This window comes from Lissotriton helveticus (assembly GCF_964261635.1).
Source record: "Lissotriton helveticus chromosome 1_1 unlocalized genomic scaffold, aLisHel1.1 SUPER_1_unloc_47, whole genome shotgun sequence".
Classification (NCBI taxonomy): Eukaryota; Metazoa; Chordata; class Amphibia; order Caudata; family Salamandridae; genus Lissotriton; species Lissotriton helveticus.
This window is the reverse complement of record NW_027611689.1, coordinates 1,378,771-1,397,354: the sequence shown is the minus strand read 5'-3', so window position 1 is coordinate 1,397,354 and position 18,584 is coordinate 1,378,771. Positions and strand designations below refer to the sequence as shown.

At 51.6% G+C, this 18,584-nt stretch overlaps 1 long non-coding RNA gene across 1 annotated transcript in view; it reads right to left on the bottom strand.

Moving 5' to 3' along the window:
- Window positions 1-18,584, bottom strand: part of LOC144806125 (uncharacterized) — a 46,948-nt gene that overhangs the window by 2,430 nt on the left and 25,934 nt on the right. The window lies entirely within an intron of this gene.

Here is an 18,584-nt window from a genome sequence, read left to right as displayed (position 1 = left end):
AGCAGACACGCTACTGTCAGCAGCATCATAACTTCAGGCAGACCTGCAATGCGGATATCACCACTCACATTGGGTGAACAGACTCGTCACTGCTACATACATCCACTCTGTTCTCAAATCTACTTGGGACTGTCAAAATGCAAAGAGCTGCAATACATTAGCAACACTTTCCTGACTACCTTGTTTTTAAAAGTTGTGACATTCAAGCGTGATTCTTGGTTTGTCTCCAAGCTGAATTTTTTTAGAGGTTCTATTGCCACACAATACTCATCCCATATTCCAGTTTGTCCACAGGGTGCTTCAACCCTGGTAGGTTATCAACTGCCTGTTTTGCAGATAATTTCAGATAGTTTCTGTAAGAAACTGAATTATTATTTGAGGTAGATGAGGAACAATCACAGCCGTTGTCAGAGCGAACTTTCAAAGCCATTCAATTAACCTAGGATCCACCCCCTGGTACCTAAGCACCGAACAGGCAGGCTTAACTTAAGGTAATATGCAAAACATTTATGCAGAAACCAAAAAAGTTCAAGTCAAAATGCAAAAAAATAAAAAACCGAAACTGAAATAGAAAAATTAAAGTAAAATGTATTGAACACAATGACACTAAAATGACAAAATCCAATAAGGGGAATGAGATATGAACTGTAACGCTGTAAGAATCACAAGGTGCCAATGGATGAGGGGTCCGGGCATGGATTAGTCTCTCTGGAGCTGACTGCCAAGTCAGAGGAAACCGGAGACCAGGGCCTGCAAGCACATAGTGCAGGAATTAGACGCAGTGGTCCAAGAAGACATCTAGTGCTCCAGGCTCAGATAGGGCTGCTAGCCTACAGGGAGATTCGCGGCAGGTTCGGGCACAAAGTGCTTAGAGTATTGAGAACAAGCAGCAGATGACCAGCAGGGCTATAGCAGACGATCGAAGGCAGCAAGGCCCGGATGAGACTGATAGGGAGTGACACCTAGGGCCCTCACCATCATGCAACAGCGTAGTGGAGCTCAGCGGGAGGACAACCCGGTGACAGCCACCCACTGGGGCTCCCCACGACAAGGCAGGCCGGTCTGGTGATGTGGTAAGAGATATAGCAGCCATGTCCTCAGCGAGAAGCAAGAAGGATCAGAATTGGGGGGCGTGGCCAAGGCAGCCAGCATGGCGGACGCGGCTTGAGTGAGCTCCGTCCCGCCGTTTCAAAATCCGACTGATTCTCCTGCTCCTCCCCTACCCTGACCTGTCCCGACGGAGTGCCCTGTTGTCCCGATCGGTCGGTGAACCCAGTGGCGGATTGGGGGGGTTTGGAGCACCGGACAAGGTGGAGCAGAGTCTGGACCGGCGGGGCCTAACCCGCCCCGAGAAGCCGGGTCCTTGAGTGCTGGGTAGCTGGGCAGCGGAGTGGTGCGGCTGCACGGACCTTGGACAACGCCGCTGGAGACTCGGGCCTCCGCCGATGCAAGACGGCCACTGGCGACAACGGACGAGCAGCGCAGGAGGCAGGGAGGCGGTGCGGCCTGGAGGACAGGACACAGCCGGGGCCTCGATTGGGCGGCTGAGACGCCTTCCATCAGGCGTGGCTTGGGCCATCTGGATTTCCCTCACGAGGTGAGCGGGCCGAGAGGAGAGAGGAGAGAGACCTAGTAAGCCAGCGGCCTGAGCGGGGTGGGCAATAGTTTGTCGGTGATAACATCGGCCCGCGCTGGTGCTGTGGGGCGAGCGCTCCGCTTCTTCCCCCCCCGTGTACAGCTGGGTGCTCTGACTGCGCGACCCCCCCTACATGGTATCACAGGTGACACAGCAGCCTGGGGGGGACGTTGCGCTGAGACGCCCTGAGAGCGTGGCTTGCCGGGGCTGGTGGCGCCCTTCACTCGGCGGTTAAGTCGGACCGCAGCGCGGGCCCGGGCGGACTTCTACTTGGTGGGCCTACCTGGGCCGCCGACATCCGAGATAGGGCGATAACAGTAGCTGCCGCTGCAAAGCCCGCCAGTCTTGAGCATGGGGGAATACAAGCTCCCCATTTGATATTTGTGGACACAGGCCTCAACTGGCGCTAGATCATTGGGATAAGACATTTCATGACTGCAATGCCAGTTTGTGATCGCAGAGGGGGACCTGTTGTGGTTCTGGAAATCCGGACCCTGTCATTATCCCGATATCGAGGTCCAATACCCGTGTCACAAAACGTCAACATACCATGACGAATTTAGTATCGACGAACCGATAATGACTAGGACATCATCCCTATGCATTTGCGTCATGATCGGAGGTTGCCAACACCCCTAAATCATAGTTTCCGTTCCGACCCTTTAAACTCCATTTTGTAAGCGGCATCCATCTTGTGCCTTGCCCTCATGATAAGTCAATTAAAGGTCGAGCTTGATCCAAAAGGACACGTCCACCTTCCCTGACTTCCCCCTGACCTGTCCCAACTGACTCCACTGCCTTCAGCCAGACCTGTTTGGGCAGCTCCTCGCCCAGTGGCCGAATACGATAGCATCAATGCATAACATTCCACAAACCATTCACTACATACAGACCATGCTTTCTGCAAACATGCACCTGTCCACGTTCCTTGTTTATGGCCAGTTTTATGACTAGGAGGTGCCCTTCTTTATTGAGGTTTCATCGATATCTGATGGGAGTTCCGGGTCTAACTGGGTAATCTATCACCGAACTGGACATCTAAAATGTGGGCTTGCTTACATGACTTCGCTCTTTGTATTATTGTAGAAATATGTGTATAGCCATATCATAAACTCAAGAATTCTTGCTCGAAGCCATTATTTTTGTATATAAGGAGAAGGCTGGTTCTGTAAAAATGAACAGTCTCCCGAGAACCTACTATCCGTGTGGTGTACTTCTGGGACACGTGTTACTTGGTAGCTACCAATAAAACTTGATCTTTGACTGCGACTAGAAGACTCCGTGTTTCTGTGGTCCGGAACAAGGGAGAACTCAGAGGTCTACGGGTGTTATCCCCTGGCACCACCGGGTTCCTAAAAACCCGGCACCTCAGTTGGCGCCCAACTCGGGGCGATATCAAGCGGCGACGGTCCAAGCCAGATGTTCGTGAGGAGCTTCGTGTGAAAATTCCGGAGGACGGCCAGCCACTTCAGCGACCCCTGTATGTCGACCTGGTTCCGAAGGTCTTTGCTGCGAGGTTCCCCGCGTTCCGACGGCTACGAAGGACTGCTGCCCTGACTATCGCCTTGTTTTGGACCCAGTGATCCTTGGTAGAGCGAAACGATAGACGAGTCTTCTAGCGACGTCATCGATCTTCAAATACTTCAGTTAAGTATAAGTGGAGCGTCTCCCAGTCCTTAGTTTGTCCTTAGTTTTTGGTATCCTTGAGATACGCTTTGATTTGGTACTTGCAAGCCCCAAACCCGAAGGACTCGTGTATTCACGAGAAGTATCGTAATAGATCATCCTTTGAAGTTTGAAGCTAGACTAGTGAGCAAAGATGCCTGGTTTTAGCAGACTTGGAAACTTGTTTTGTCTTGGTTGTAGTAAGGACTCCCGATTAGAGGATTCTTGTCCGGTTCCTCCAATTGGAACTCCAACGTATGAGCTCTATGTAAAGCACGGCGTAGGTCCTATCACATATAATGAAGCATGGATAAAATACACCCGCAAGGATGGTGTTTTAAAATGGCCCCAATATGGTAGTTTTGACTCAGAGATATTAGATAACCTAGAGGTCAAATTGTTCAAGAAGAAAGCCCGGCCGGCGATGTTTGACTCTTTTCGCTTATGGCGCAAAGAAGCCAAACAGAAAGAAATAAAATTAGCAAAAAAGAATAAAAGAGGAATGTCGATGGTACAAGCTGCCATTGCATACAGAGATAACGAGGAAGAGCAGGAAAGCGAACAAACACTAAGGAGAAAGAAACTAGCAGTAGATAAATGTTACCCGATGCTACCAAATAAGGGACAAGGTCAAGAGGAAAGATCCGAGAAAGATCCATTAATGTCCCACTTATTGAATTCGCCACCACCCTATGCACAAAATGCCACAGCACCTCCGCAACCTTTAGTTGCGCCTCTGGTAGCTGTTATACCGGCTCCTTCACAACACCCACCAGCTGTTCTTCAGCTGGCTCCTGTTTCTCTGGTGCAGCCTTCTCAAGGCTCACCGATCACATCTACTTCTCCTACTGTTCCTTCTACAACTTCGCCTAGCGCACCTTCTATTTTTTCTGATACTAGTTCTACGAATGTTTCTGTTTCTGCTCTGCGTGACTCTGTTCTACCACTAGTTATTCCTCCACTTTCGCCTTCCGTCTGGCATAAAATGGCCAGCATTATTACTCACTTTCCTTCACCACTTTTTCGGTCGCCTAAAACGACCCCTAATACGGAACGAAGACAATTACGAAGCCAAATGCCTGATTATCAGGAAAGGGAGTCATTGAATAAATTAGCACGGAATTGGGCTATGGATACAGCGAGATATGATGTAGAGTCTGTCATGAACGTTTTCCGTCAATGGGATGAACCAACGCAAAGATACGTCTTTGAGCAGATGTGTGTTTTTCTGTGTGAGGATTTGGAAGATAATGGTCAGAAGGGCAACCAGCAAGAATTGTGTAGTGTACGATTTAAATTCGTGGAGGGTATGATTGTAGGTCCCGATGTTGAAAAAGCAGTTGAGATATTATTATCACATCGAAGTATGGGTGGTAATTCTGGGTCATCATCTGAATGTGGTGCATCTAGTAGGAAAAGAGCGAGACAGTACCCCATGAGAGAGGTTCCTCCGGTTTGGAGGGAAGGCGATGCGAATGCAGTACCGCCAATTCCGCCTCATTTCCAGCGTGTATGGGTACATGTCCCCTGGAAAAGATCCGAAGTTTTAGCACCCAAGCAGACACTACCCGATCCTCGTAAAAACCCGACTGGGTATTATAAGGAGTTGTCGCAAACTGCAAGCTCATGTATAATGAATTTAGCGGATATAGACATGTTGTTTGGGAACGTTGTTCCACATCCTTTATGGAGTAAAATACGTCATACGGATCATGACCAAGAATTAGGTGACTCATGGGCAAACATTGCAACTACAGATGCTAGACAAGTCGGTGGTTTTAAACCTGAGCCGTTAATAGCTGAACTTCCCGGTAGAATTATAGCGTACATGAAGACAATAATGCCTGAAGTACGCGTCAACTGGGACAAGCTCTTTGCGTGCAAGCAAAAGAAAGATGAGAATGTGTCTGACTTTTTCACGAGATTTGAGGAAACTTTCACCGACCATAGTGGTCAGGATATGGCTACCGAGGGTGGCCAAAGATTGTTCGTAGACAAATTTGTACATAATTTGCTCCCTGAACTATGTACTAAACTAAAAGATTCAGAAAGTGCTTGGGCTGTCTCTACGTCAGCGCAGATTTTAGCAACAGCCCAGTACTATGAAAATAGGCGCAAAGACGAACTAGATAAAGTAGACAAAAAGACGAAAGATTTAAAAACTAAAGTTCTTCTCCAGCAGGCCTATCCGCCTCGTATGGCTAGTCAGCCCAATTATCAGCAACAACAGCAGTATTCGAGAAACGCGCAAGGAAATGAGTTTTCCCATCAGCGTGTTCCATATGGCCCGAATCAATGCGCGTATTGCAAGGAAGAGGGTCACTTCAAAAGTAATTGTCCGGCTCTTGCGCGACGCTTAAACGGTGTCTCAGGTGTAAGGGGAAGAGGTGTTCAACATGCCCCTAGAGGTAGGGGCCGTGGAAATTTCTCCCAGAACACAGCTTCTTTTCCGCCTCAGAATTCCATGAATAGCTTTGACCAACAGAATAATGCATCGTCTAAATCAGCTCAGTACTATGCTGACGACTATTACACCGAATACGAAAATGACGGTAACGATTGCTAGGACAGCCATGGACAAAGAGAGGGAGTTGTTTCAGTTCCAGTAGATCAGAATGGACCTTATGTCGAGGTAATTACATCAGGAGTGTCAGAGCCATTTCTGCTGGATACTGGTGCTACAAAAAGTTCTATTATGCACTCGAAACTTCCTGGCGCACCTTTGTCTGGCGAAATGAATGTCTCAGTAGGTTTCTCTGGCGCCCATGTTAGAAACCCGATCTCTAGTCCTATATTACTTTCTGTTGGCCCATGCGAGTTGGAAGCACCCCTCATTCTTACGACAGGTTGCGGTGAAAATTTGTTAGGTTTGGATTTGCTAAAAAGATTATATGCGACTCTATACTGTTCCCCCTAGGGAGTACAACTTACTTTAGGTAAGAAAGTCATTTCTCCAATGTATTTGTCAAAGGAAAATATTCCAACTGAATTGCTATCACTTCCTGATATACTTTGGGCTAATGGTTCTAATGATGTAGGTCGTTTGGAGATAGCACCGTATGTCATAACTTTGAAAGCCAACGTTAGGTTGCCATGTATTCCCCAATACAAAATATCTAGCGAATGCGAAAAGGCGTTGTTGACGATCGTTTATGATCTGATCGATAAAGATGTTATCGAAGAAACAACAGGTAACGTTTGTAACAGTCCAGTTTTGCCAGTCTTAAAACGTACTGATCCTTCACAGCCCCCTGTGTATAGGTTTGTGATTGACCTGAGAGAAGTAAATAAGGTAGTTATCCCACAGTTTCCAGTTGTCCCCGACATTACTGCTTTATTGACAATGGTTCCAGCTTCAGCAGCTTGGTTCTCGGTGATTGACCTGAAGAACGCTTTCTTCAGCATCCCGATTGCTGAAGAGAGTAGAGACCTTTTCGGCTTCAATTTAGGAGGACGAAGCTTCCGCTTCAAGTGCGCTCCTCAAGGCTACTGCGAAAGCCCATCAATATTCAGTCAGGCTCTGAAAACACAACTAGACACAATTGTGCTGCCAGATGGGTCAACTTTGATTCAGTACGTAGACGATCTGCTGATCGCTGCAGACACTGAAGAAATTTGCAAGCAAGCCACGTTGTCATTATTGCATCACTTATGTGACATGAAGCACAAAGTCTCTCTTTCCAAACTACAATTTTGTCGACAAGACGTAACCTACTTAGGTCACATCTTATCGAAGGAGGGAAGGAGACTGACACCAGAAAGAATACAGGCAGTCGCGGAACTAAGTGCCCCAAGAACACAGAGAGAGGTTCGAGCCTTCTTGGGCATTACATCGTACTGTAGACAATGGATACCGAATTTCTCATTACTAGCTAAACCCTTGCTGACACTACTCTGTAAGGACACGCCCAATCCTATGCCCTGGTCTGAAGATTGTCAGACGAGTTTCCTCGAGTTGCGTAATGCATTATGTTCGGCTCCTGTGTTGGGAAACCCCAACTACAGTAAGCCTTTTACATTATATGTCCACGAAAAGGAAGGTTGTGCATTATCAGTCCTAACACAATACTTTGGGGACAAACAGCGCCCATGCGCGTATTTTTCGGCAACTCTAGATCCTGTGGCTAAAGCCTTACCAAGTTGTCTGAGAGCAACCGCCGCAGCAGCTGTCTGCATTCGACAGTCTGCTGGATTAGTCATGAATAATACTCTGATCGTTATGGTCCCGCATGCAGTAGACATTTTGCTAAATAGGACAAAGACACAACACCTCACTAGCGCTCGACTATCCAGTTACGAACTTACACTGCTAGCGAGTCACATCCACATAAAGAGGTGTGATACACTCAACCCAGCTACGCTAGTTCCCATCCCGACAGAAACAGACACAGACAAGATTGATAACCATGACTGCTGCTTTAGGACAGAAGAAGAGACAAAAGGGAGAGTAGACTTACAGGACACTCCCCTTCCCGAATGCAACAATACTTTATGGGTTGATGGTTCATGCTTCAAGTTGCCGAATGGTGATGCGACTACAGCATATGCCGTAACGACATTACACACCATTATAAAAACCGCGCGCATTTCCCACAATTCTGCACAAGCTGCAGAACTTATTGCACTTACCAGAGCATGTGTGTTGGCGAAAGGAAAGCGAGTGAATGTGTACACTGACAGCCAATACGCCTTCGGTGTGGCTCACAGTTTTGGGAGATTGTGGCGTGAACGTGGATTCTTTACGTCACATGGTACAAAAATACAACATGGTCAGCTAGTTAATGAGCTCCTTGAGTCACTGACCTTGCCACTACAAGTCGCCATTATAAAATGCAGTGCACACAAAAAGATTCAGGATGATGTTGGCCGCGGGAATGCATTTGCAGACGAGGTTGCGAAAGAAACTGCAAGGAACACAATAAGTCGAATGTATGTTGTGGGTCCCGCTAGATGGATTACTGACGTGGGAATGTGTGAGGACACCATTGAAAGCGTGAAATCGATACAAGCCGAGGCCACTGAGAACGAGGTGAATGAATGGAGAGAAAGCACAGGTAGATTAGATGCGAATGGTTGTTGGGTCGAACTATCAGAACACCAGCGATGGATATTACCTAATGCATACGTACTTGCAGTAGTAACGATGGCTCACGGAATTGCGCACATCAGTTCGAAAGGAATATGTAAACTATTGGCCCCAGTATGGCAGAATAGTAATATCCCAAAATATGCAGAGAATGTGGTCAGAAAGTGTATGGTGTGTTTGAAGTACAATCCCGGTAGGGGAACCCCAACTCCAGCTGGTCATTTTGCGCCTCCAACGTACCCGTTCGAGGTTTTGCAGCTCGATTTCATCCACATGGAGAGGTGCAACAATCTGAAGTATGTGCTCGTCGTTGTTTACGCCTTCTCCAGGTGGGTGGAAGCGTACCCCCTAAAGGACAATACCGCCTTATCAACTGCCAAAGCCCTTGTCAAAGAGTTCTTCCCGAGGTTTGGTATGCCTAGAATTGTCTGGAGTGATAACGGAAGTGAATTCGTAGGATGCGTGATGAAGAGAGTGTGTGAGTGTCTAGGCATACACCAGAAATTCCGCGCTGCAAATCACCCCCCATCAGCTGGATTAGTAGAGTGCTACAATGGCACTTTAAAACTCAAACTAGCCAAGATCCAAGCCAGTACAGGTCTTAAATGGCCCGACGCCTTACCTCTAGCACTCTTGTCAACCAGAATGACCGTGCATTCCAGATTAGGACTTAGCCCCCACGAAATAGTGTTTGGCCGCCCAGCCAACGTCTGGGGCGTGCCAAGACCAAAAAAACTCCGCGAAATAGAACACCCCGTACTGCTTGACTATTTGTGCGAATTAACAACTAAATTACGTGTGTTACACCAACAGGTTCACAGTTCCTCTCCGCCAGCCTCTGACGATCCAGGCCACCTCATCGAACCCGGCACGTGGGTCCTGGTGCGGAACTTCCAGCGCAACAACAACGGACAGCCGCGGTGGACCGGACCGCACCTGGTACTTCTTTCCACAAGATCGACTGTTCGGGTGGAAGGCAAAAAGAACAGGGTACATGGGACCCATTGTAAACGGGTCCCTCTACCCCTTCCATACGACCGGTGGGTCAGTAAAGGACTTGCCGGCTCCGAGACGGAATCCGTACCTCATTTCATCCCTTTCAGCGATGCACGTTTGAAAGAAACTAGTACCGAAAAGGAGAGTGATCATATTTTGCAAGGACTTGTGTCACCGTCTATGCAATTGGACACTACCGAACGTGAGACATTATTTGAAGACCACACCGTACCTGGGAAACGACGGTACAACTTTAGGTCTAGACAAAGAGACTAATACAGCTAATATGAATTTCTTTTTCCCCTAAGAACTATTTTTGACTTTTCAGCTCTCTCGTCCCAGGGAACTTGCTCATTTTTGATTTTCGAACCGCCATCCGGTTCTGCTGCTAGGGTCGCGGTTGAAGTCTGGGGAGTGCAACTGGGAAGTTTTAGGTCCACGGTTCTGGTTGGTCCACAGGAGTTACCCCGGACTGAACGGAGCGCGCTCCCTGGCAGAATCGACCTACCACCGCGGGCCGCAACTAGAGGATGGAGTTTCCTAGGGTAGAGAGACCTATCAGACTCACGAACTTCGAAAAACAGTTATGCACGATACTGTCCAAAAGAAGATTCCTGATAATATGTGTTTTAATGTTATGTAGCATAATTGTGTTTTTGACTGGTTATACTCTATTCGTATTTAAAGTTACCTTTTCGAATGACACCCAGCCACCACCTCCTCCTACTATTTCTCCACACTACTTTCACCCTCTACCTGAACACGAGTCTGCCCGAAGACTCGAATTTGTAAATAACTCTTTCATTCAACTTCTACATCAACACCAGTCCATAATGAACACCTCGAACTGTTGGATATGCGGACTCATGCCACACACAACCGATAAGGGGATCCCATACTTCATTCTGCCATTCAGTTATTACGGTTCTCTGTGGGCTTTCCAGACCATGTTCCTATTCGCCCTAGAACCATACCCGACCCGTTCCACTGAGAGCGACTCCAGTAACAAGGCACTAATTGCAGGGATAAGAAATATGAGTAGGGATATCGACACATATCTGACAATCCCCAAAGATGAACTCAGTCCCTACACCCGTTGGAACGTGACCAAACATGGGGTTTACTTGATCAAGAGCCAGGCAGCAAAGAAATCTCGTCCAGTTTGGGTAGTGCCCCACCGAGGTCATCTATGTCTACAGGGTATTGGTAGAGATCCCACAGCACAGTTAGGAAAGAGCATTTGCACAGAAACATATGTGTTCGCTTCCCGAACTTCCCCTATACTCTTAGCAGCCAAAGGCACGTATTTCGTCTGCCACGACCAAGCCTACACATGGTTGCCTCCTGACTTCTCAGGTACATGTTTCCTCTCATTCCTGCTGCCTCCCACCTACACGGCCAGAGCAGATTACCATCGGACAAGGATAGCTAGGGGTGTCGTGAGTAAAGACGACACCGCGAGTCAGGAATTCGCTGACTTCGCCAAAGGTTTTCTGCCATTTTGGGGTCCTATGGTAAACAGCAGGAATATTCGTCAGTTATCGAGGATAGTTGAATCCACCGTGATTACAACGGCCGAAGCCCTTGGCAATTTGACAACCGAGCTTCAGTCGGATCGACTTATGACCCTTCAGAACCAAATTGCCCTAGATATCATACTCGCCGATCGTGGTGGTGTGTGTAGAGTCATCCAATCCAGTTGTTGTATATTCATCCCTGATAATGCGCCGACAGTATACCAAGCCATCTCTAAACTACATGAAATATCTGGTTCCCTTCACGTTGAGAAAGGTGATTGGTCCTTGCTGGGGTGGTTCTGGGAACTGGTCACCGGCTGGGGATGGAAAACACTGATCTTCATTGGGATGATCTTAGCACTTCTGTTTATGTTCTGCCTATGTGTACAGTGCGCTCCTGCACTATGTGGCCTCTGTGCTACTTCGTGTGTACGAAAGCCTGTGTCAAGGGAGGAACGGAGTAACAGAATGATGTTACAGCAGCATCTCCACGAATTTCTCCATACCGACTTGGACTCAGATTAACGTGAGTTATTGCCTTACATAAGGGCAAAAGGAGGGTCTGTGGTTCTGGAAATCCGGACCCTGTCATTATCCCGATATCGAGGTCCAATACCCGTGTCACAAAATGTCAACATACCATGACAAATTTAGTATCGACGAACCGATAATGACTAGGACATCATCCCTATGCATTTGCGTCATGATCGGAGGTTGCCAACACCCCTAAATCATAGTTTCCGTTCCGACCCTTTAAACTCCATTTTGTAAGCGGCATCCATCTTGTGCCTTGCCCTCATGATAAGTCAATTAAAGGTCGAGCTTGATCCAAAAGGACACGTCCGCCTTCCCTGGTTTCCCCCTGACCCGTCCCAACTGACTCCACTGCCTTCGGCCAGACCTGTTTGGGCAGCTCCTCGCCCAGTGGCCGAATACGATAGCATCAATGCATAACATTCCACAAACCATTCACTACATACAGACCATGCTTTCTGCAAACATGCACCTGTCCACGTTCCTTGTTTATGGCCAGTTTTATGACTAGGAGGTGCCCTTCTTTATTGAGGTTTCATCGATATCTGATGGGAGTTCCGGGCCTAACTGGGTAATCTATCACCGAACTGGACATCTAAAATGTGGGCTTGCTTACGTGACTTCGCTCTTTGTATTATTGTAGAAATATGTGTATAGCCATATCATAAACTCAAGAATTCTTGCTCGAAGCCATTATTTTTGTATATAAGGAGAAGGCTGGTTCTGTAAAAACGAACAGTCTCCCGAGAACCTACTATCCGTGTGGTGTACTTCTGGGACACGTGTTACTTGGTAGCTACCAATAAAACTTGATCTTTGACTGCGACTAGAAGACTCCGTGTTTCTGTGGTCCGGAACAAGGGAGAACTCAGAGGTCTACGGGTGTTATCCCCTGGCACCACCGGGTTCCTAAAAACCCGGCACCTCACTGTGTGGCGCTGAAGGTGTTGTCGGCTGACATTAGCGATGGAATATGGAGGCAGCGAGCCTTGAGTGTGACTCGGATGGCGAGATAAGGCCACCCTTGGAGCCTACAAACAGAGTAATAATTTTGGGACGTGGCTCCCCTCCAACGATACAGCAGAAACCGAGTGTTGCGCCCCGGGAGGCCGGGGCAGGGATACCCGACCGTGTCCAGCCATGACCAGAGGAGGGAATGGCGGTGGGGCTTCGAAACAGGGGCCCATGGACAAGTTTGCAGGCCCGAGTGGGGGATCGGGAGCATACGGAGGCCCCCAGACATCGGGCCAGACAATGCGGCTCTTATGTCGGCAATTACGCAATACAGAGATATGCAGGATGCAAAGATTGGGGCGGTGGGGGCTGACGTCACCCTCTTACGCCAAGACCTACGGAATGCTGTGACCCGCATTACTAAAGCCGAATCCAGACTTTCGGAGGTGGAGGATGGCGTAGCGACCTTGAAGAAAAAGGTGGACAGTATGGAGGGGATTAAAAAAGGGCCTCGTGCACCGAGCCGAAGATGCAGAAGGGCGGGCTCGGCGCAACAACTTGCGATTCGTTGGCTTTCCAGAGGGCTGCGAGAAGGACAACATGGAGGCCTTCCTGAACCAGTGGTTGGAGGGGTGGATGTCGACGGACTCCCTCTCACGCTGCTTCATAGTCGAGCGGGCACATAGAGCGCTCATCAAGAAGCCACCGGTTGGCGCCCGCCCAAGACCTGTGATAGCTCGGCTGCTTAACTATCATGATCGGGACACTATCCTGCGGCAAGCACGAGTGAAAGAACCCCTCCTATACGTCAATCAGAAGATCCTAATATTTACGGACTATACTAAACAGGTACAACAGCAGCGGCAGTCCTTTACAGCAGCCAAGGCACGGCTGCGAGACCTGAAGATTCAATACGCCTTGCTCTTCCCGGCCCGCTTACGAGTGGTGTTTCAGTCCCGTACCCTTTTCTTCTACACACCGGAGGAGGTGTTCACCTGGACCGACGAAACTGTTAGAGTTCGAGTACACACTCCACCGGGACACGACTCGGATTCATCCTCTACGGCAGCGCAGAGGCAACCTTCCCGGAGATCGCGGAGTACAAGCAACTGGAGATCCCGGCCCAAAAAATGTTCTCCTTCTGAAGATGTGCTAGACGAGGGGCCTGATACACCAGGCACTCTGAAACCAGATCCAGAGGTCACTTTCTACGCTCAATTACATGTGGTGGGCACGAGATGTTGAGTTACTCTTACTGGAGACGACGGAAGGACTGGAGGTTCCATTTGATGCTGAACTGTTCCTGACAAACTGAGAGGTGATGGGGTGGGTATGGGGGGGCAACGGTCTGACGGGCGGACAGGTTCCTCAAGTTCAGAGACGTTTATTGCCCCCAGGGGGTAAGTTGGGGGCTGGGTGAGTAGTTCATGGGGATCCACTGGAGTGGGTGATCACCGGCCTCCCGTTGGGGGTCGGGGCACACCTACACTGTGACAGGTACTTCAACGTTGCTGAGGTATGGGGGGAGGTTGGGAGTTGAGGGGTTGTTGGGCTGGGGGTTGTTGGGGGTGGGGGGTGGGGGGAGGCAAGGGTTTGGGGGGTGGGGCAGTTCTCTACGGCACGATGGTTCATCAGGTTCTACTATGGACATGTCTACGGTTGCAATCCCTGACACCCAGGCACTTGGTGTTTCAACCAATAGATGGCGGTTAAGATCCCGAGCCAGTGCTCCCCAGGGTGTCGCTGCGAATAGTGAGCTGGAATGTAAGGGATATGCTGGACAAAATAAAGAGGGGCGCTGTTCTGCAACAGGGGAAGACAGAGAGGGCAGATATCCTGCTGCTACAGGAGACACACCTCCTGGGAACTAAAACCCTTAGTCTGCAGCGCTATGGATATCACCAGGTGTACCATGCCAGTTTCGTTAGGGGCTCCCGGGGAGTGGCTGTTTTGATCCACTGCAGGGTGTCCTATGTCCCCTCGACACAATGGGTGGATGCTCAGGGCAGATATATATTTGCAAAGGAATGATTGGAGACGAACCTGTGGTTTTCGGAAGTGTGTATGCCCCTCCCCCGCTGCAGTGGTCGGTTGTTGAAAAACTGTTTACCATATGGGCTGAGATCCCAGATGTGATGGCTGTGATTGGGGGTGACTGGAATGATATTATGAACAGTCGGATGGATCGCCACAGGCCTGGGGGTGAGCAAACGGCAGACGCCCCTACCAAGTTGAGTGATATGGTGAGAGGAATGAGCTGGATAGAAGCATGGCGCTATCAACACACGCACCGCCTGTGTTGGACCCGGCCGCCTGGCGTGGTCCTACCCCTCCCGCATGGCGGGCCCAGGACGACATCGGGCCTCCACCGAGCCTCGAGCAGCCCTTTCGCCCGACCCTGCACGCCCCAACACTACCGGTCCGGCTACCATCCCGGACCCCCACTACCGGCCTGGCTCCATCTTGGGCCAATCACGTCATGAGCACGAGGCCTCGCCCGACTCCATCTTGGGCCCAGCACGCCACGACCACGTGGCCTCGGCCCCGGCCCAGGCCCCAGCGAAGCCCAGACATCGAGGCACCATGATCCACCCAGGTGGTCGAGTGGCCACTCGACAGATCCCGGAGGAAGGGGAGTTTCGATGGCCCTCCAGCCATCCCCGGACGCCTGGTATCGATCGCCCTCCGGCCTCCCTGAGCGCTGGCTCCACCCCCCTGCTGGGTGTCTGGACACCATCATCCCGGCCCCTCTGGCCCCCAGGCGCGAGGGTCCGGACATCAAGGGACCCCAGTCCTATAGCTGGGCCAGCCCCGGAGTAGGACGGCAGTTGTATCCTGGACTGGAAGCCCTGCTGACGCTGTCGCGGCCGACACCAGACGAACTCATCTTTCCTGTAACCAGAAGCTACCTTGAGATCCTGCTGGCGCTGCCGCGGCCCACCTTTGCTGAACCATCTTGGGAGCCTGCCGGCGCTGCCGCGGCCCACCTTTGCTGAACCATCTTGGGAGCCTGCTGGCGCTGCCGCGGCCCACCTTTGCTGAACCATCTTGGGAGCCTGCTGGCGCTGCCGCGGCCCATCTTTGCTGAACCATCTTGGGAGCCTGCTGGCGCTGCCGCGGCCCACCTTTGCTGAACCATCTCGAGAGCCTGCTGGCGCTGCCGCGGCCTCCCCTCCGACACCGACCACCTGTCGAGTCCTGCTGGCGCTGCCGTGACTCGACCCCTCGGAACCCCCGGCTCGAGGATTGAGAGCTGTGCGCAAGGTATCACTTCTGGCACCCCTACCGAGACTCTCCCGCTACCCTGACCCTTTTACGAGACTCTACAGGTCCCTCGATCTGCTTGTACATATCGCTGAGAACCAGCAACCTTTATTTCCTGATAAAGCTTACGAACTTAACCTCTGGTGTGGTGTCCATTTGTAGTGTTGTGATCTCGCTGCTGTATGATCCTGGGAGAGGACCCTCACCCAGGAGGCCTCTCGGCAACGCTCGGCTACTTCTTGACGGAGAGGTGGGCCTAGGGGTGGCCAGTCAGACATCTTCTGCCTCCCCCGGGGTTGCCTTTCTAACATTGGTGGCAAGCGACGGGATCCGAGCCGACGCAGATCGTACAGAGAGTGATTCACGCACTACCGAGAAAAACACACTACGACCATGTCTACGCAGGAGACTAGACCAACTACGGAATTCCAGAAAGAAAAAATGGAAGATTACAGCCACAAAGAATTAAAACAATTCTGCAAGGACCTAGGCATCGCTACCACGGGCCTCAACACAAAAGAGGACTTTAAATCGGCCCTGCAAGCATGGGTGGACGCCGATGACGCGCCACCCCAGAATGAAGACAACCCGGGCCCGAACGGACGCCCGGAGACCGTCGAGAACCCAGCGGGGGAAAGACCCGCAAACCCAGACACGGGCCTCTCCCACGAAGACGCCCGAGAACGAGAGAGGAACCGGCTCCACGAGTTGGAGCTCGCCCGACTCAGACAAGAAGGAGAGATACAGCTGGCAGAAAGGAAGTTAGCCCTCGAGCAACTACGGCTAGAAGGAGACCTAGAAGAAAGGCGAAGACAAAGAGACCTCGAAGAAAAGAAACTCATGCTCGAGCATGAGCGCGGCCTCAGAGAACTAGAAATCAAGGCCAAGACAAACGAGACCGGCACCTCCGGAGGCAAGACCTCACCCCCTCCGGTGGACACGAAGGTGCACATACCCAAGGATGTCGTCAAAGAGTACTATAAGAACGACGACATCCAGCAGTGGTTCAAAGCCTACGAGGTCGCCATGACCGCCCATCGAGTACCCCTCAAGGACTGTGGCGCCGGCCTATGGGGGAAGTTCATCAACGAGGGGAGAGACACCCTGCTAGAGCTCCCCGACGCCGAGATGACCTCGTACGAGCACATGAAGACCACCCTCCTCACTCGCTACGGACTGACCCCCGAAATGTACCAGCAGCGATTCCGAGACTGTAAAAAAATCCCCGGTACCACATGGGTGGAATACGTGAACTTTTATAGCAGAGCATTCGAGGGGTGGATCAGAGGTCGCCAGGCCACCACCTACCAGCAGTTGGTCGACCTCATTCTATGGGAACATCTTTCCAATAACTGCTTCATCGAACTCCGGCAACACCTCCTCGACAGCAAACTGACTGAGCCACGAAAACTCGCTGTCGAGGCTGATAGATGGGTGAGCACCCGAGTTCCCCGGAGTCCGATGGGAGACTACGGCCGGGGATCCCTGGGGAACCACCGACCACGAGGCGGCGGAGGAGGCCAGAGCAGGGGCCGAGACGCCCCCACGGGGTCCTCCCCGGCCTCCACGTCACCATCCCTGGGCCGAAGAGGGGGCCCCCCAGCCAGACCCGGGCCCCGCCCGAATGTTACGTGCCACAGATGCCAGCGACAGGGCCATTACGCGAACGACCCTCTCTGCCCAATGAACCAGCGACCCGGCACCACCGGTCCCCCGAACCGCCAGATCGCGGCCGCCGCCCTGGGGGAAGAAAGAGGCGAGGAAGAAGATGACGACCACGAGCAGGCCGAGTGGGAGCCCGCCGCTATGATCTTAGCATGCCTGGGTGAACGAGACATGATCCCCCGAGACCCGATCCCAGGCAACACCCAGAAATACCGCCAATGGGTCACCATCAATGGACCCCGGGCCGAAGCCCTCCGTGACACTGGAGCCAGCGTGACGGCGGTCCGCTGCCACTTGGTGACCCCCGAACAAATTCTTCCCAACGTTTTGTGCCCAGTACGGTCGGCGGACAACTCTGAGAGTTTGTGCCAGATGGCCCGCATCCCCTTCGAATGGGGAGGGGTGTCGGGCATGCTGAAAGTGACTGTCCGAGACGATGCCCCCGTGGACTGCCTCCTCGGGAACAACCTGGAAAGTTCCCCCTGGGCCAGCGTAGAGCGGAGAGAGCATCTGGGGATGCTAGGCCTTCCCGAGTGGGTCTGTGCGACCACCCGCTCCATGTCCGCACAGGCCTCCCCCCCAACGGAGGAAGCCCCGACCGAGGAGCCGGAGTGGCCCGCACCTCCGCCGCCCGCCGTCCCCGAGGACGCCGACCCTGAACCCGGCCCCCAGGGGCCCAGCCATGAAGATCTCTCCGAGCTCGGCCACCTTCCACAACTAGCTCAATGGCGCCAAGAAGGTGGCCCCACCCGCAAGCAATTCCGGCAGGAACAAGAACACCTGTCCCTCCCTCGAGGGAATCCGACGACAAGCCTCCACTCAAGCCACTGGGGACCCTGCGGGGTCCCACTGGATCTATTGGGACAACGACCTCCTCTACAGTGAGCAGAAGATTGCCGAACTAGGGGCCAGCCGGGTGCTGGTCGTTCCCCTCCGATTCAGAGACTTCCTCTTGAACTTAGCACACGATGTGCCCCTCGCCGGGCACCTGGGGCAGGACAAAACTTACAACCGCCTGGTGACCCGTTTCTACTGGCCGAAAATGCGCCACGGTGTGCATCATCACTGCAGAACCTGCCCGACCTGTCAAGCCAGCGGGAAGAGCAGGGGGAAAGTCAAAGCCCCGCTCCAACCTTTTCCGGTGGTGACCACCCCCTTCGAGCGAGTGGGGATAGACATTGTGGGGCCCCTGGACCCCCGCACCTCTCAAGGGCACTGCTTCATCCTCGTTCTGGTGGACCATGCCACCCGCTATCCTGAAGCCATC